The 20,064-nt window shown below is 40.7% G+C and overlaps 1 protein-coding gene and 1 pseudogene across 1 annotated transcript in view; both read left to right on the top strand.

The window, feature by feature from the left end:
* The window catches only part of MPPED2 (metallophosphoesterase domain containing 2), a 242,902-nt gene that overhangs the window by 114,134 nt on the left and 108,704 nt on the right, over positions 1-20,064 (top strand). The window lies entirely within an intron of this gene.
* Positions 4,419-4,955, top strand: LOC102873730 (annotated as a pseudogene).

Below are 20,064 nucleotides of genomic sequence, written 5' to 3'. Positions count from 1 at the left end.
CCCCGATGCCAGCCTCATTCTACAACAGTGGCACCATATAGCATTTGTCCCTTTGTGACTGAGATACCTCACTCAGCATAAGTAACATGTACTTTTTAAAACTAGTCACTGGCAACAGAAATAAACTTAATAACTAATCCAGATCCACTCACTTGGCTCTAAGGAAAACCCTATCTTTCTTGAGCAAGTGGCTTTCCAGAGAAGGAAAAATATGAACAAAACTGGGGCAATTGGTGTCAAGGACAGCTGAGGGTCATGGGTAGTATGAGGATTTGAATGTTTCCTCTGTGAGTCTGGCAGTCAAGTTTCTGTGCATGGCACCGTGAGGAAAAGTCGCTACTGCTTTCTTGGATTTATCTCCACTCAGTGTGATTTCTCTAAGTCCAGGCACAGCCACTTGGCCACTTGGCCAGTGACTGAGACAGTCTTGGGTAACTTGTTAAAACACCATGTGTATCAACTTGCTTCCTCCTTTCATCTCATAATATTTCTCTTTCTCTTTTCTTTGATGTTTCCTAACCCCTTTTGTTCTCTCTGCCTCATTTCTTAACCATGCCAGAGAGCAGCCCAACTGTGTATACTGAACATGAAGAGAGATTACTGGCCATGTGTATCCCTTTCCACGAGGAATTCTGTCAACAAAGAAGGCTAAGCAGTCTTCTGTCTAGTCAAATTCTAAAGGTTTGGGAAGCTGAAGTCATCATTGGATATTGTGTTGAATGACTGTTCACAGTCTTTTCTTTCTCCTTTCCTTTCCCCCTCTCTTATCCATCAACAGTTGAAATATTGAGATTTCGGAAGATAACATAGAAAGTATCATTTCAACAATCCAAATGAATTGGTTGTTCTCATCACAAGATGGAAAGATCTTTGGTCAGATGCTTGGTTTAGGGTAGTAAGAATTCCCAGATAGACTTGTGAAAGTGAGACATGCACAAAGGGCAAAGCCAACAATAGAGATAGTCCCATTGTTTAATTCTAGTGGTGTTAGCCCCAATTTCCTATGTAGATAAATTGAGATTAGCCATGAGTGAGTGAGCTGAGGTAAAAGTAGTTTAAAAAAATATCCCACTGTTACCCCTCCTATCTAAGATGATATTGGCCACAGAGGCTTTCTCTACTCTCCAGAAAATACCTAGAAAAATTACAAAAGAAAAGATGGAGACACTAAAACCAGGGTTTCTCATTAAGTTTATGGTCTACTCAAAACTAGAGAATGAGAAGCATAATCTTCCTGTTTTGATTCTAGAATCTGACTCGTAAAAAATCTCAAAAGCAACCATCAACTCCATTTTTTGAACTTTTCTTGTTTGTTGTTGTTGTTATGTGCCGTCGAGTCGTTTGCGACTCATAGCGACCCTATGCACAACAGCCCTAAACCCTGCTCTATCCTGCACCAACCACACTGCCTCTGGCACACCCATCCCGATTACCCCAGTCACCGAATCAATCCACCTCATAGAGGGTCTTCCCCTCCTGCGCTGTCCCTCCACCCTCCCAAGCATGATGTCCCTCTCCAAGAACCCGTCCCTCCTGGCAACATGTCCAAAGTATGTCAGACAAAGCCCCAGAATCCTTGCCTCCAAGGAGTAGCTTGGTTTAATCCTCTCCAAGATGAATCTGTTTGTTTTCCTGGCACAGAATTTTCAACTTATTCTACTTGCTCCACCAAACAAAATAAGTAGAAATTGACTGCTTCTGGACCAAGAGAATGTCACAGCTTTATGCATGTCATTGTCCAGGTCATTTTGGGAGAGCTGGGAGAAAAATCCCATTAAGAGCCAAATATGTCAGATAGAGTGTGATAGCGGCCAATAGGCCAAGTCAGCGGTAGCTAACAGGAGGACTATGGACCAAGAAATAGAGGCCTTTGATTGCACCCCCCAGGGATTCCATTGTTGTCTTTTTTGCACATGCTAATTCCCTTCTCAGCATTTAACTAAAGTTTGAATTATGTCTTAACATATTCTCTATTACTGTTGCCTTCATCTGATTATAAGTTCCACAAAGGCAAAGACATTTTTTGGTGTATGATTATAGTTGCAGCATCACACACAGTGCCTATCACATTGTAGAATGCTTAGGAATATTTGCAGAATGTTAAAAAAATCTGCTGTTTTTCCCTGGGAAATATGGGACCTTATTTCACCATCAAATATTATCCTGGCTTTTGAGAAAATCAGGGATCTAACAAGATTTAGTGGAACCTGATAGGAATTCATTTTCCTAAGGCTGCTGCTAGACTAGAAAAGTAGAATGAGCCAACTTTTGCAAGATCCTTGAAATAAGCCCAAGAATGAAAGTGAGGGGAAAGAGAGCCAAACATCTGAGTAGATGAGTCTGACAGCATGAATTTAAGAGTGTAATGGCGTATAATAAAAAGTGAGAACTGCTTAACCCGAAGAAGCCCAATGGAGATCTTTTTAAGTAATGCATTGACTTTACAAGCTTTGTGAGAGTTTCAGTAGAAATGATTGGTTCTCAGTTCTGGATAATTATATTAGACTGTCTGGTGGCCTAGTGGTAAGGAATTAGACTGGCAACCCAAAGGCATGGTTTGGATCCATCATCTGCTCTGCAAGAGAAGGATGGGAAATCTTCTCCTGTGTGATAAACCACCTCTGAAAACCTGCTAGAGGGCCAACTATGGGCTGGTTGCCCTTCAGTAATAAACAGCAACAACAACTGCAAAAATGTCTTCTTTCCTACCAGTGTACCCACTTGCCTTCTAGTCCCTCACTAAGATACACTAGAGGAGTTTATTTAAAATATGAAAGGGGTATTTGTCTGTTGTGGTTTGTTTTTTTTTCCAGAAAAGCTTTATTTCTCACTTGCAGTATTACATGATTCAGTGGAGATCTGGTGACCGAGTGGGTAACAAGTTGCACTGCCAACTCAGAGATACACTCTCCTTATTTTTAAAAAAATTTTAATTTATTAATTTTGATGAACATTTATAGAGACTGGGGTTTCCATTCATTCATTGTTGCATTTTTCTCCCTGCCCACCCTTCCCCACCCCCAGTTTGTTCTTCTCTTTGAAAAGTAAAATTCCTTCATTGGTATACAATACCCCCCATTACGCTCCACTATGCAACCCTCATTCTGGACTCTTGTCATAACCATAATACCCAATCATGTATCGCTTTCAAACAGTTCTCTCCCTCATCTGTTTCAATGCAGTATATATAATTGTATAAACTATGTATACTGCATGAATAAATTATGTATACTGCATTGAAACAGAGGTACACTCTTCTAATCCATCAATTGGCTCCACAAAAGAAAGATGGATATTCTCCTCCCCTAAAATTTACACCCTTTCCAAGTCCACTGAAAGAGGGTCACCTTTTAGTAGGTTCTGATTCAATGACAAATAATAGCAATATGGTTCATTGATCATGGCCTTAGTGTGCATTTGTATTGTTGTTATCTGCTGTGCAGTTGGAACCGACTCATGGCTGACATTCCAGCAACTTCTCAGAGGCAATAAATCACTCAGGAGGAAATTGCCCGTCTTTCTCCTATGAGGCAGCAGGTGAATTTGAACCCTGTGCCTTTGGGTAAGTAGCACAACTCCTTACCACTAAGCCACCAAAGATCCAGTGAAAATAAAAAAGGACTTGAGAGGATTTTGGGGTACACTGAAAGACAAGTATTTCAGAGAAATACAGAACTGGCATAGTGTTGTTGAATTGAGCCTACCAATTACAAGATTTCAAAGTAGAAATCTCTTGTTCAGACTTTTGATATTCTGCTTTGGTATTTTATATTAAAAGTGGTGCTTTATTTACTGAAAGGAATCCTAGTGGTGTGACGTCAAGTTGCTTGCAACTCATAGCAACCAGTGGTTATTGTAGCCCTGAAAGCTGCTCTATCCTGTGCCAACCTTATTGTCTCTGGCATGCAAACCCTTATTACCCCAGTTACTGAATCCATCCATCTCATTGAGGGTCTTCCTCTCTTGCACTGTTCCCCCACCTTCCCAAACATGACTTGCCTCTCCAAGGACTGGTCCCTCCTTGCAGCATGCCCAACGTATGTCAGACAAAGCCTCAGAATCCTTGCCAACAATAAGCAGCCTGGTTTCACTTTTTCCAGAACTAAATTGTTTATTTTCCTGGCAGTCCATTTAATACTCTTCTGCAGCACCCCAGCTCGAAGGTATCATTTCTCTTTCTGTCATTCCTGGTCATTGTACAGTTTTCTGAAGCATAGCAAGTAATTGTGAAGACTATAGCCTAAATCAGGCACACCTTCGTCTCCAGACTGACATTGTTGCTCTTCAGTACTCTGGAGAGGTCCTTGACAGCCCACTTTGCCAGTGTAATTAGTCTTTTGATTTCCTGGATGCTGGTACCAAGAGTGTTGATAGTGGAGACAAGCAAACTAAAGCTATTAACAGTCTCTTCCTCCATCATGGCGCAGGATCAAGGCGAAAAAGAGAACCCCATGCGGGATCTGCGCATCCGCAAGCTCTGCCTCAACATCTGTGTAGGCGAGAGTGGAGACAGGCTGACCCGGGCCGCCAAGGTGTAGGAGCAGCTCACAGGCCATACTCCTGTGTTCTCCAAAGCTAGATACACCGTCAGATCCTTTGGCATTAGGAGAAATGAAAAAATTGCTGTCCACTGCACAGTCCGAGGGGCCAAGGCAGAGGAAATCTTGGAGAAAGGTCTAAAGGTGCGGGAATATGAGTTAAGAAAAAATAACTTCTCAGATACCGAAAACTTTGGTTTTGGGATCCAGGAGCACATTGATCTTGGGATCAAATATGACCCCAGTATCGGTATCTACGGCCTGGACTTCTATGTGGTGCTGGGTAGGCCAGGTTTCAGCATCACAGACAAGAAGCGCAGGACAGGCTGCATTGGGGCCAAACACAGAATCAGCAAAGAAGAGGCCATGCGCTGGTTCCAGCAGAAGTATGATGGGATCATCCTTCCTGGCAAATAAATTCCCATTTCTATCCAAAAGGCCAATAAAATGTTTTCATGAATTGTAAAAAAAAAAAAAAGCTATTAACAATCGCAATCTCTTCACTATCTATCATGATGCTGCCAATTAGTCTAGTGGTGAGAATCTTTGTTTTCTTAATGTTGAGTTTCAATACATATTGAAGGCTGCAGTCCTTGATCTTCTGCAGCAAGCGTTTCAGTTCCTCCTCAGTTTTAGCAAGCTGGGTTGTGTCATCTGCAAAATGAAGGTTGTTGATGAGTCTTCTTCCAATCCTGATGCCTCGCTCCTCCTCATAGAGCCCAGCCTCCCAGATAATCTGTTCTGCATATAGATTGAAAAGGTATGGAAATAGGACATATCCCTGGCATACACCTTTCCCTATTCTGAACCATGCATTATTTCCTTGCTTTGTTCTGACAACTGCCACCTGGTCCAAGTATAGGTTCCACATGAGCACTATCAAGTGTTCTGGGATTCCCGTTCTTCTCAGAGTCAGCCACAGTTTGTTGTGATCCACAAAGTCAAATGTTTTTGCATAGTCAACAAAACACAAATAGACTTTCCTTTGGCACTCTCTGTTTTCTGCTAAGATCCTTCTAACATTAGCTATAATATCCCTAGTACCATGGCCTTGTCTAAACCCAGCCTGCACATCTGGCAGTTCTCTGTTAATACGCTGTTCCAGTCATTTTTGGATCATTTTCAGCAGAAATACATGCTAAAAAAATACATATATAATTCTGTGATCTGAACCCACCAGCTGATCTTTGGAAATGAAGTAGGTGGTCTTTTCCAATTATTAGAACATCAAAAAATCCAGAGAGAATTACCGTGGATCTGAATAGACTTGAAGACTGTGGATTTTGTTTTGTTTTCACTTATATTGACTGAATGAGCCCGAGGAAGATCTGGTGGTGGAGCCCATTAGCGAGTTATGGCGCTAAAGCAAAAGATGCCCCTCCGGGGACGAGGGTGTCCAATCCCCCAGTGACTCTGCTGGACAAAGATGGTAACTTTCCTCCTATGCAATTTACAACCTCTGCAAACCTCCTGGATGCTCAGCCATGAGCTGGTCCCAACGCAGTGTTAACGAGCTGGAGGTTTTGAAAGGAGCTCAGGTGGTGTAGTGGTTTAGCTTTTGGCTTCTAACTAGAGGATTATTGCTTTTAACTCATCAGAAGCTCTCTAGAGTTTTAAAAATCTGTGACCTTTTGGAAGCAGATTGTTTACAAGAAGTTTGGAACTGCCAGTCTTTTAGCTACTAGCCGAGCAGTGAGCCATGTGTGACACCCTTAAATAAGGACGATTCGGTGGCAGAGTTGGTAGGGAGTTGTGCTGCTGATTCAAAGATTGAGCCTCTCTGATGGTTCAAATCCACCAGTGGCTTCATGGGAAAAAAGATGGGCATTCTTCTCCTGAGGGATTAACAACCTTGAAAATCCACTGGAAGATCAGTTGATCTTTGAGTTGATTCTGACTATGATGGAAGTGAGTTTTTAAAATGAGAAGAAACCCATTGTTATCAAGTGAATTGCAATTCACAGTAACATGGCAACCTAATAAAGAGTGGAGTTGCCCTGTGTGTAGCCTTCTCAGGACTGTAATCGTGATGGGGAAGCTGATGACCACATCTTGCATGAACCAGCTGGCCGATTCAAACTGATGATCTTTGGTCTGGGAGCCTAACGATTGATCACTGAACCATCAGGGCTCCACTTAAATGATAACAAAACAAAAAAATCCAAACCTGTTGCCATCAATACGGACAGGAAAGAGTCTTTTCAACAAAATTCGAGCATACCTAAGTAACTGGGATATGGAAAATTAATTACGGAAAAATTAGGAAACATATGTACTGAGTGTATTAGATGGAACAAGCAGTTAGAGGTACATAGAACTTAGGAAATCAGAAAATGTGCTTGTAGTCACAGACTTCAGAAAAAGTCCCTTAGTTTCTCTGAACTCCAATATCCTAATGTGTAAAATGAAATATTGGAACGGTGTCTAATTCTAAAACACTGACTGTGCAGCTCTAGGACATCAGTGAAGACAGAGTTCTGTGTGCATTACCACTAACCCTTCAGCTAGCCTTGGAGAAGCCCACTAATGGCTTTATTTTTCCAGTCCATGGAAGGAATTGTTCTGATCTCCGAGGACTCTCCTAGGTTGAAATCTCTGCAAGTCTGGAACTGGAGCATGAGAGGTCAGAAGCACCCTGCTGGCTCTTGATCTTCTGTTGAAGACAGAGGGAAAGAGACCAGCCCTTAAATAAATCAGCATGGATTCTTTCATCTGACCTGGTGGTTTGAGAGCCTGAGAAGATGCACACACATGTCCTGTTTGGTCCGAGCACTAGGCTCATTTATAAAGAGTGACCTCTCCAAAGCCAGCTGTCAAAACAACAGCGATTGCCTAAGAGACCTGAGGGTGAAAACTTTCAGCAGAAAGGCCACAACAAAGAAATGCAGGCACCCTCCACAAAGAAGGAACAGCTAGTCCACCAGTGGAGAAAAGATTGAAGTAGTCAAGGATTTCATTTTACTTGTATCCACAATCAACCCCCGTGGAAGCAGCAGTCAGGAAATCTGAGGACATCACATTGGGCAGATTTGCTCTAAAAGACCTCTTTAAAGTGCTTCAGAGTAAAGATGTCCCCTAGAAGGTGTGTCTGTGTGTGTGTTCACTTATCAACAACAGTATCTCATTGACTCCATTGGTTTTTTTCTCATTGAGCTAACAGACCTTAGGAACATAGGCTGGAAAATGTTTAAATGAGTTAGGCTAATCACACAATAATGGTAAGTCCCATGTCTTCTGAAATTATCAAGTATTACTTGCGTGATTATGTAATCTTTCATTTGTTTATTTGGCCATCCATTTGTTCACTTGCTCAATAGATACTGTGTCCTTACTGGAGCTCATGTGCATGATGGTTGGCCATTCTTTACCCCATCTGTCTCCCTGCAGAACCCACACACACGCACACACACCCTCCATTATAACAGATTTTGGTTTTCAATAGCATGTGATCAGATTGTGATGCATATAATTGGTGATATACAAATACGATTTGTAACACTTTAAAATAGTCATTTGTAATCTAAAACTGAAGGGTTATATCCATATGAGTTTCAATTGGATAGATTTATTCATTCATTAATTTGACAAATAATTATTTCAATTTGATGGAAATGAAGAATAAATAGAAGAGAATATAAATCTTCCTGAGGTTCTGTAAACAAGTGAGGAAGAGGTAGAGGGAGAGAGGAAGAGCTCTGGAGGCAAATTCTCATCTTAGAACTGCAAGCACAGCAGCTTACCCCTATGACCTGGGACATACCCCACTGAATTCCAAATAGAATTAGAGCCACAGACATTTTTTTCATTTTTTTACTATTAATTTCAATGAAAATTTACCAAGACATTGGATTTCCATTCATTCATTGCTGCACTTTTCTCTCTGCACCCGCACCCCCCCCAGTACACTCTTTGAAAAGTAAAATAAAAATTCTTTCACTGTTATACAATCCCTCCCCTCAAGTTCACTCCGCTATGCCACCTTCATTCTGGACTCCTGTCATGACAATAATATCTAATCACATATCCCTTCTAAACCGTTTTCTCCCTCATCTGTTTCAATGCAGCATGCATTATTTATTCCATCTTTCTCTGTCTCCACTTAACCCCGATGTTAGTCCTGTTTTACAACAGTGGCACTATGCAGTATTTGTGCTTTTGTGACTGAGATATTTCACTCAGCATAATGTCCTCCAGGATCACCTATTTTGAATAATATTTCATGAGTTCCTTGTTTTTCAATGCAGTGTAGTATTCCATTTTGTGAAGATACCACAGCTTCTCTATCCATGCATTTGTTGATGGGCACTTAGGTTGTTTCCAACTCCTTGCTATTGTGAACAAAGCTGCAATAAACATGGGTGTGCATAGACTTTTTTTTTCTTTAAAGGCAACAAATTCATTACCGTCAAGTAAATTCTATGTTATAGAAACCCTATCAGTCTCCTTTTATAAATATTTACAACCTCAGAAATCCAGTGAAGCATTGTTCTTGCTGTTGTTATATGCCATCGATTTGCCTGTGACTCATAGTAACCTTATGTACAACAGCCCTGCTTTATCCGGTGCCAATCTTATTGTCTCTGACACACCTGCCCCCAATACTCTAGTTACTGAATCAATCCATTTCATTGAGGGTCTTCCTCTCTTGTACTGTCCCTCCACATTCCCAAGCATGATGTCCCTCTCCAAGGACTGGTCCCTCCTTGCAATTTGTCCAAAGTAGGTTAGAGGAAGCTTCAGAATCCTTGCCTCCAAGGAGCTGCCTTGATGTTAAACTTGATGTAGGTAATGACTCAACTGGACAGAGTAGAACTGCCTTGTAGACTTATCCAAAGCCAGCTGTCAAAACAACAGTGATTGCCTAAGAGACCTGGGGGTGAAAACTTTCAGCAGAGAGGCCACAACAAAGAAATGCAGGCACCCTCCACAAAGAAGGAACAGCTAGTCCACCAGTGGAGAAAAGATCGAAGTAGTCAAGGATTTCATTTTACTTGTATCCACAATCAACCCCCATGGAAGTAGCAGTCAGGAAATCTGAGGACATCACATTGGACAGATTTGCTGTAAAAGACCTCTTTAAAGTGCTTCAGAGTAAGGGGATGCGAGGCTGTCAGTCTTTGCAGAATCAGCCTCCTGGTGAGTTTGAACAGCTGACCAGTTAGCAGTCAAGTGCTTTAACAACTAAGCCATCAGAGCTCCTTTACTGTATGAGGATTAGTAGTCCAGCAAATATATATTATGTTGCAGCTTTAGAATGCAGGAGAATAAGTAGCTTGATCTCTAGACCTTAGGAAGCTTATGGATAAGAAATGAAGCTATGGAAATTCAAACAGACCATCAACTTTACTTCTTAGAATCTTGACTCTAAAAAGACCTTCCAGAAAACTTTTCCTCCAAAGAAGCTATACTGCTTAGTTTGTGCTACTTAATCTCAGCAGGGTGGCTTATGAATGGCATCAGGCCACAATTCTATTCCTAAGAAAAGAGATTGGCAACTATTAGAACTGATGTTCCATTGGCCCCAAACCTCCCTGGCCTTATGCCCACCAGGAAGTGTGCTTGGCAGCTACTGATTAAGTGGTGTCCTCCTTGTAGCAAACATTTTCAAGCTGATGGGGAAAGGCAAAAGGAAAACAAGAAATGAGTATGGTTTCCACTCCCTCCATCTCGTCGTTGTCACTATTGATCACAGTAACCTTCCGTGAGAGGTTTCTGTTGAAATTTTATCCCTGAAGTGCTTCATTAAAATTTCAAGTTATAAAATGAGAAAAGTCAATTTTATTGGACCCTAACTTTTGCTCTATGAGGATTCCTGTCCAGGGTGCAAAGTTATTAAAATTGACATAGGAGGTATGTGCAAGGTAATAGCCACCTTCTTAAGCTCCTCTCTAAATTTCAAGGAACTCTATAGTGTGTATTAGATTATATAGTGAATGGGGACCCTGAAAAGAAAATAGAATTTTGTATTGATGCCTTCAGAAATATTATTTGATGGCAATGAAATATTCCCTGATATTCCCTTCAGAGGGGAGAAAATGGAGTTTGTTTGCCGTAATTGCATTTGGTAGCATTTGCGCTCACACTTTCCAATATAAGCCAATTGAAACCTGTGATTTGGTTTTGCTTATTGGCAAAAGTACCATGTAAATTGATCTGTGATGCATTTAAAGAAGATGCTTTGAAAGTTTGGAAATTGAGATGGCTCTTTCTTATTAGATTTCAGGAGTATTAGAGTTCATTTCTATATTTTAGTCTAATGTAATATTAGCCAAATATGTTCTTTTTCAATTTAGTTTTAATCAAGTTCTAGAAGACCATTTTCATCCAGCCCCAGTGGCGCTGTTAAGGCAGAGATTTTATTTCCACTGTCAACTCTCTGTTCAGGCTTCTGCAGACCAGGCCCTTGGAATCCTGCAGGCAGCAAGCCTGCATTATTTGCATGAACACTTTAACATGCAAGAATAGCAACAGTTATTGCAAAAGGATTTTGTATTTCTATTTGGTGGGTTAAGGGGAAGGCTCCAGCAAGCTCGTATGACTGTTATTTCTTTTTAAGAATATAGCCTTTATGCCTTGTGTTATTTGTATTTAATTTGATCTTCACCATACTTAATGGTTTAAAATGCAAATACATAGTACTTGCATTTGTTCTTCTAATTATGCAGTAGAATAATTGCCACTTATTTTATAATTATTGCTGGAAGGAATACCTTTTTCTCGGTTACTGTTTAAAAAGCTGTGTGTGAACAAATTCCAACATATTATTTTTCAGTTCACTAAAGATACCATCACCTATTAGTTTATTAAAGATATTTATTGTATACTCTTTTAAGATGCTAGGAAGTAGGAGACAGAATCCTTATCCTGAAGGGAATTATAAGATAAAGTAGCAAAAAAGATAAGAGCATCAAGAACAATAATAATAATAATAACAATAATTACTGTCAGGTACTGTATTAGGTGTTTTATCTCTCTGTGATAATCATCTTTTCCATTGTGTAAGAAAGATTGCACAATCATCTTCCTTTTTTCTGATGAGTAATGTGAAGGTTAAATTTCATATTTTGTTTAGTTTCGCAGCTAATTATTGACAGAACTTGCTTCCCAGTCTAACTCTAAAACCCCTGATCTTTCCATGCAGTATAATTCACATATTCATATCAGCTGTAGTTATGCAAATATACCTGGATCATCAGGATGAGGCTTGACAATATCTTTCCCAATTCTTCTTGTAACTGTCCAGTAGAACCTGGTTTGGATCAGCTCTTCTGAAGCACTATGAAGTAAGTTGAGGAGTCTTAGGGAATTAGTTCATTCTGTCCAAATATGTTGTTTGTGGTAAAGATCTGTCGTCATAAGCTTCATTTTTAGGGAATAGATTGAAAAAAAAATAAACAGTGGTAGAGATTCAGTCTTAATTTCTCGTTGCAAAATCTTGTTGCTATTGGGCAAGTTCCAGTTCATAGCAACCCTGTGTTATTGTTGCTTATTGTCAAGTCAGAACCTACCGATAGGTGACCCTCCAGTGGGTTTTCTGAAGCAGCAAATCTCACAGGAGGAGATTACCCATTTTTCTCCCCTGGAGCAACTGGTAAATTCAAACCTTGAGCCTTTGTATCAGTCCCTACTAGTTCCAATTCATAGCGACCCGATAGAGCAACATGCAGCTGCCCTGCAGGGTTTCCAAGGTCGTAATATTAATGGGAGAAAGCCCATTAGTGGTCTGTAGAGAGCCGCACTGCCTCTGGAATGGTTTGACTCCACCAGGCACTCCAAGGGAAAACAGTGAACTGTGGCTGCCTGTTCAATTGCCAGCCTCCAAAACACAATGGAAGGCCAGCTATGAATCAGTTCTGACTTGGAGCCATTGAGTTCGGGTTGTTGTTTTTGTTTTTTTCTTCATCTTTATGGAACAGGCTGCCATGTCTTTCTCCTCAGGAGCAGTTGGTAGGTTGACTTTTCCATTGGCAGCCCAGTGATGAAGCATTGTGCCACCAATTCTCCTTGTCTAGTTGTTTAGCTGGATAGCAGTGCCCGAGGGAAACTCAACTGGAGCGGTAGTGAGCATTCCTCACTCCAGCTTCCCAGTGAGACATGTCATGTTGGAATGAGTGGCAACTTAGAGAGACGTAGTTGAGAGGAAAGGAAGATACCATTATTCAGTGTACCTTCTCTTCGTTTTCTTAAAAACCTCTGTGTGTATGTGCATGTAAGTCACAAAAAGTTATATTAGAATGCGTAGTGTTATGGTTGAGGTATAAATAAACTCCTGAACAACTCTCAAGTCCCTTCAGCATTTCCATTGTCATTGAGGATCATGAGTATTGCATGATCCTGGAGGTGTGCAGCTCATAGCTATATAACCTGCCAGCATTGTGTGGTATACTGATGTCTGTTCTTGTCCAGACATCAGTTCTTGCTTTTTTGGGTGAATGGGGACATGTCTATTTCCTTTGTAAACTAAGGCTTATATTTCCTGATGCCTTGAGATTCTTGGTTGAAGAAAAGAAAACATTAAAGCTCTAGCTTCTTCTGACATCAGCCCACATTCCCACAGCGAACCACTGACTTTCACTGTGCAATTTCCCAGCTTTCTCCTGGGCTTCCAGCTCAAGCCTGACATTATTGTAATATATTTTCTGTGTTTAATATTTCTTAGACTTGGTTTTCCATTGCAAGCATGGAGGAAACCCTAATGCATGAGTTTCAGAGGAGAAGGTAGCAGTCTGAACCTGCTGTGTGGCTCCATCAGCAAGTGTGAGTATTAATGCTAGAGCTGTCAGGACGTGTGGAAATTAATGGAGCCTGACGGGGGACACAGTGAGGTCAGCACCTGAGCTTGCCCTGACTGCAGGCTTCTGGTGGTTTTGCAGCCCAGACAAGTGGCAAGTGAGTGAGTGCAAATCCTGGAGCCAAGAGGGGTTTCTGGAGGTCCAGTCATTCATTCGGTGAGGAAGCACTTGTCCAGAGTGTCAACCACAGTCCTAGGTGCTGCCTTGCTGCAGACACAACAGGGAACAGTGGGTCCTGCTTGCTCATAAATTGGTGGCGACCCTTCCCTTCTCCCGGCTGGATTCTGTCCTTCTCCGCTGTCAGCCCTCTGTAATCACGAGGGAAAAACTTAGGTGATGAGCATCCTTAGCTCATCCCAGATCCTCATAGCCCTTCCAGCCTCCAAGCTATCAGTGTTATTTTCTTTCTTTCATCTTCTTACAGAGTTTTCAGCGTGGCCAATTTTCAAAGCCAAGGTTATTCTTTTCAGTCCTCAGTGGAATAGAGAGATTTCAAGAGTTTGAACATTTTCCCTCTTCCTGCCGGAGTCACAATATTAAAAATGTAATTTTAAACAGGAAAAATCTCCTCATCTCCACCTTGGAGGTATAACAAGGTTCCTTCATAACACTGGTATCGGGAAGCTGTGTTATAAAGCAGGCCCCTGCACTACCGCATGCAGGCTGAAGTCTTCCAAAAATGTGATTGAACTGCCATCTATTTCTTTTGTTTGAAAACAGTCCCATGACAGAAGGCTTAGCTGTGTGTCTGTTTTATCCTTTTTAATCCCAGAAAGTTAGTGGTTTGATTTTTCCCAGCACAATGACTTGGGGAGGTGAACAGAAGGTTGTGTTTTGTGAATTTGATGTTTTTTCCTTTGGCCATCTGGGAGCCAAAGCAGCTTCTTCCACTGCTCTGCCACCTCTCCATTGGTTTTTTTTTTTGTTGTTGTTGTTGTTTTTTCTCTTGCTACTTAATGAGTTTTGATTAAGGTTAATGTTATACCACAAGTATTGGGTACTCTTCTCCAACACCACAACTAAAAGGTATCAATCCTTTGTCATCCTTATTCATTGTCCTGTTCTCAGATGAATAGCAAGTAATTGAAAAAAAACATGGCCTGGTCAGGTGCACCTTATCATCAAACAATCATCATTGCTCTTAAGTATTTTGGAGATGTCCCTAATAGTTAACTTGCCCAGTGCAATATGTTTCCTGGTCCACTGGTGCCAAGGGTACCATTAAATTTATAAAGCTCAGCGTTAGAGAAGCACGCAAACTACCACGAGCAAATGAATGGTGGCTGCACACAGCAGCATTGACCAGGAGTTGAGCCTGGGTCTTCTTTGTGGAAGGTTAGAATTTTACCTCTGAACCATCCAGTCTCAATCTGTAGCCAACAAGATTTTAAATTTCAAGCTCCATGTAAAAGTTGGACAATGAAGTTTCTCTGCTGCCCCATCTTTCCTAAGGGGGCTCTCCTTCCTTGCAGAACTTCTTAAATTCTCCTGTGAGTAGGAAATATGCTTAGAACATTAGTGACATTTGGGAAATGCTTTAATTGACTCAGGATATACATCTTCATAGTGTGAGGCTGGCATTACCTCCCGTCCCATGGAAATATTCATGACACAGCTAGAGAAACATCTAGAATGGAAAGTTCTATTTCCTGCTATGAATGAAAAGAACCACACCATCATCATCATAAAATATCAGTAGGTGGAGGAATAGGTAAATGAGAACTCATATGAGATGTTGTTATGTACCATCTAGTCAGAACCCACTCTTAGCTGACTCCAGAAGCAGTAAGTTGCATTGGAAGAGCTTGCCCGTCTTTCTTCCATGGAGCAGCTGGTAGACTCAAACCACATGCCTTTGGGTTGACAGCTCAATTCCTTACCACTGGGACACCCGTAAGCCTAGCTTTATCAGACTGTTATATGTTTGAGATCTGAAAGGATGATCTTTACTAGGGAAGCAAAAGCTATTCTTTGGTGACTTATGCTACCAGGTTGTCCTGTGACTTTGCTTAACAAGGAATATCACCTCTCTGGTGTGCTGTTTTTGCATCAGTAAAATGGAGTTGAATAAATCATTGGGTTTTTTATTTTCACCTTTTTTATACCAGGGATGACTTTCCTTCAGATGAAATCTTTCTGCAGAGTGTAAGATACAGAATAGCAGAGATACGATACTCTGGTGAGCGAGAGAGCAGACTCCCTCCCTCTGCACAGCCGCGGTTCTTTACATTCCCTGGTCCAGCCTCAGGGAAGCTTCACAGAGCACAGCTTTCAAAACCCCAGATCAGATTGTCTAAGGACAACCGAGGTGCATACGCTTTGATTCTTGCGAGCTACTGCAGGTGACATATTACATCTCCAGAGTTTGATAAGGAAACAAAGATGACCTTGACGTAGTTACTGTGTGTTTGTTTTTAAAAAATGGTTATAGATTTCTATCAGACATGTGCATATCTAAAGATCTAACTTTTCTAATAGTCTATTCTCTCTACCAGTTAATGTAGAGTACTTCTGCCATCTAATTCTATTAAGAAATTGGGTTCTTTTTAGATTCAATACATATATTTTTGTGACATAAATATATACACCATAACATTCATTAATTAAAAAAGTAGTGATGGTTTGGTTTGTTTTGTTTTTATAGTCTTTGCATACCTCCTTTTTTTCTAATTACCACCATGCACCAGATCTCCTTTCAACCTCTGGTCACCATAAATACAATTTTGTTTCTATGTATTTGCCTAAATTGAGTTGTGATAAGAAGTTTGTAGGAATGTGGATATTTCAGATGAGTACTGTATCCTTACAATGCAAAGAAATTGACTCTGGATATTACCTGGCATGGGCTACACTACTGATTTAAGAACAGGATACTGGCCTTTGCCCAATTTCTGTATTTGATAGGAATTGTCATCAACAGGTATCTGAACAAAGAGAGGAGGAGGAGTGCAGGGTACACGTTTTAGAAGATTGCGATCCTGTGGACAGAGGGGCTGTGCTTGAATGTGTAGAGGTGGAAGGCCTCCTGGGCCTGTCCTTCTTCACCTCCATGGTCATGTGTCTTCACAGCCCTAGTAATACTTTGTTAGTCTAAGGAACACATTATTGTTACACGCTGTCAAGTTGGAACCCATGCATAGCTGACTCTCCAGCAAGTTTTCAGGACAGTAAATCACTTGGGAGGAGATTGCACACCTTTCAGCGACGGAGCAGCTGGTGCCTTCAAACCATGTGCCTTTGGGATTGCTGCCTACCACTAGGCCCCCAGAGCTCCCTGAAGGACACATTAGAACATGGCAACTTGTGTCTTTAGAAAAATTAAGTTCTCTTTATTGTCTTCAGAAGAATCTTCTTGAGATTAATGACATTTTGCCAAACTTCAGGATGTAATTCAGTTTTTTAACAAACTATTTTTTGGATGGCATTTGATGAGGCTAATAGTAACATCAACTATACAACTACTGGTTATTGAACAATTTGAAGTTTCAGAAACTGTGCAGTTCCTTCTTCCTTAATCCTCATCAAACCTAGAGGTTAGTATTACTAATCTTTCTCTTTCTGCTCTGTTTGTATTTGAGGAAATAGTCTTTTTAAAAAGGGTTAATTGGAAGTTGACTGACTAGACCAGATTTAAGAGGATAAAGTAAGACATTTAATAAGAGCTTTCCACTTAGAGGGAGATGGAGCATCAGCTTAAACCTTCTCACAGCCTAAAAAGATAAGCCCAGTTTCTGGAAGAGTTGCACCAGGAAGAATAGTCCCAAAGAAGCTCCCCATCAAGGGCAAACCTTACTGAACTTTATTCATACCTTCATTTATATGACAAGTATTAACTGTGTGTCTACCGTTTGGAAGGCATTGAACTGAGTACTTTCAATCTAACAAGAAACCACAACTATCTTCAAGGTAGTCCATACTTTCAAGGACCTTATGGTCTGGGGGTACAAGACTTATGCAAAAATGCTTTCTCAAAAATTTGGAAATAGAAATACCATTTGACCCAGCAATTCCGCTACTGGGAATATGCCCTTAAGAAACTAGGGCTATGACTCAAACAGATGTATGTACACCCATGTTTATTCCTGTGTTATTCACAATAACAAAGAGATAGAAGCAACCCAAATTCCCATTAACAAACATATGGATAGAAAGACTATAGTACATTCATACAATGTAATATACACCATTGAAAAGCAATAAACTTGTAAAACATTACACAACATGGGAGAGCCTGCAGGACATTTTGTTGAGTGAAATATCTCAGTCACAAAAAGTCCAACACTAGATAACACTGCTGTTATAGAATAGGACAGACATAGGGGGTTGAGGAGATAATGGGAAAAGAGTGGATAGATAATGAGCACTGTGTTAGAGCAGATGAGGGGAAGAACTGTCCAAAAGGAATATATAATCGGGCCTTATATGTGTAAAAATCTGGAACAAGGGGCACAGTGCAGAGCAAGTTGGGGAGATGAAGGAGGGAAGAAAATATTCGACAATGAAAAAAAATATAAAAAAACCTTACGTATAGAGTAAAATTACAAAATAGGATAATGATCATTAATTGTATTAATTTTTCAGCACTATAAATGTGCTTTCAAAAATCTTCGTCTCCTTTTGTCTTCAACAGAACCTAAATATAAGTAGTGGTGGTGGTGTTGTGTGCCATTGGGTTGCTTGCGACCCATCTATGTACAACAATGCTGGAGCCTGCTCTGTCCTGAGCCAGTCTCACTGGCTTTGACACACTTACCCCATTGCAGTAGTTACTGTATCAATCTATCTCATCCTGGGTCTTCCTCTCCTGCTCTATCCTTCCACCCTTCCGAGTATGATATACTTCTTCAAGAATCAGTCCCTCATGGCCCAGTCCAAAGTATGTGAAATGGAGCTTCAAAATTCTAGCCTGCAAGGAGTAACCTGGCTTTACCCTCTCCAAAACAGACCTGTTTGTTTTCTTGGCAGTCCACGATATGTTCAAGACTCTTCTCTAGCATTAAAACTCAAAGGCGTCAATTCTTTTTCTGTCATCCTTAGTCACTGTCCAGTTCTCTGATGCATAGCAAGTAATTATGAAGACCATGGGCTGGCTCAGGTGCACCTTAGTCTCTCGACTGACATTGCTGCTTTTCTGTACTCTGGAAAGTTCCCTGATAACAGATTTACCTACTACAATTCATCTTTTGATTTCCTGACTGCTGGTGCCAAGAGTATTGATTGTGGAGCCTAGCAAGCTGTAATTATTAACAACTTCATTCTCTTCTCCATCCATCTTGGTGCTTTCAGTTGGCCCAGTGGTGAGAATATTTATCTTCTTGATGTGAGCTTCAATCCATATTGAAGACTATAGTCCTTGACCTTCTGCAGCAAGCGCTTCATGTCATCTTCAGTTTCAGCAAGCAAGATTGTGTCATCTGCATAACAGGTTGTTGAGTTTTCCTCCAATCCTGATGCCACGTTCCTTCTCATAAAGCCCAACTACCGGAATGGTCTGTTCTGCATATAGATTGAAAAAGTATGGAGACAGGACTCATCCCTGACGTACTCCCTTCCTGATTTTGAACCATGCAGTGTTTCCTTGCTCTGTTCTGAGGGCTGCTTCCTGATCCAAGTATAGATTTCACATGAGCACAATTAAGTGTTCTGGGATTCCCATCCTCCTCAAGGTTAGCCACAGTTTGTTGTGATCCACACAGTCAAATCCCTTTATAGTCAGTGGAGCACAGATAGATAGCCCTCTGGTTCACTTTCTGCCAAGATCCATCTGACATTAGCAGTAATGCCTATCGTGCCACAGCCTCTTCTAAACCCAGTTTGTATTTCTGTCAATGTACTGTTCCAGTCATTTCTGGATAATCTTCAGCAGGATTTTGCTTGTGTGTAACATGAATGAAATTGGATGATAATTTCCACACTCTGTCAAATCACATTTTTTATCCCTAGCTCCAAATATACTTTTAAAAATACACCTACTCTATTCAAGGTCATTTCTTTATTTACTAGAATTATAAAACAAATATCACCAAGGGATGATTTTTAAAAACAGAAATTTACTTTCTCGGAGTTCTAGAGGCTAAACGTTTAAATCAAAGCCTTAATTATGTTGGTTAAATCTATGAGCCACTTCTAGTGACTGCTAGCAGTGGTTGTTGCTTCTTTGCTTGTAGATAGGTTTTCACATGGCTCTGGTCTACCCCTGAGTATGCTTTAAGGCCCTCTCTGCTTTAATACAAACTCTTTTGATCAAAGGAAAGCCCTTTTTTCTGTCAACATATTTTTGCTGACTGACCTCTTACACTCATTCCAACCACTCTGGCTGGCGCCTTCCTTGTTCAAAGTTCTCCTCTATGGAATCTCTCTTTGGAATCTCTCGCCCTTAAATTATGTTCTTTAGATTACAAATCTATTTATCTCTTTACCCAGTACACATACACCCAAATTGAAAACCAAAACCTTTGTCTTTCTCTTCTCACCCTCTCTGTCTCTGTCTCTCTCACACACATGCTCATACCTTCTCTAAGTATTTCCAGATCTGATGTTTCTTTGAAATGCTTTCTCATTGGATGTCTCCATCTCTGGAAAGAGGATTAGAAGCCAGCACCCAGTAAGCTAAATCACCTCATCGATGTTTTAAGGTTAGCTCCCAGTTGTGTTTAGGGAAACTGACATATCTTTCTCCCATGGAGGAGCTGACTGGTGGATTTGAATTCCTGAACTTTTAGTTAGCACCAAAG

The sequence above is a fragment of the Elephantulus edwardii genome, unplaced genomic scaffold (genome assembly GCF_000299155.1).
Source record: "Elephantulus edwardii isolate Elephantulus edwardi_28Jun2011 unplaced genomic scaffold, EleEdw1.0 scaffold00029, whole genome shotgun sequence".
Classification (NCBI taxonomy): domain Eukaryota; kingdom Metazoa; phylum Chordata; class Mammalia; order Macroscelidea; family Macroscelididae; genus Elephantulus; species Elephantulus edwardii.
Note: the sequence above shows the minus strand (reverse complement) of the source record. Positions and strands in the feature narration are given on the sequence as shown.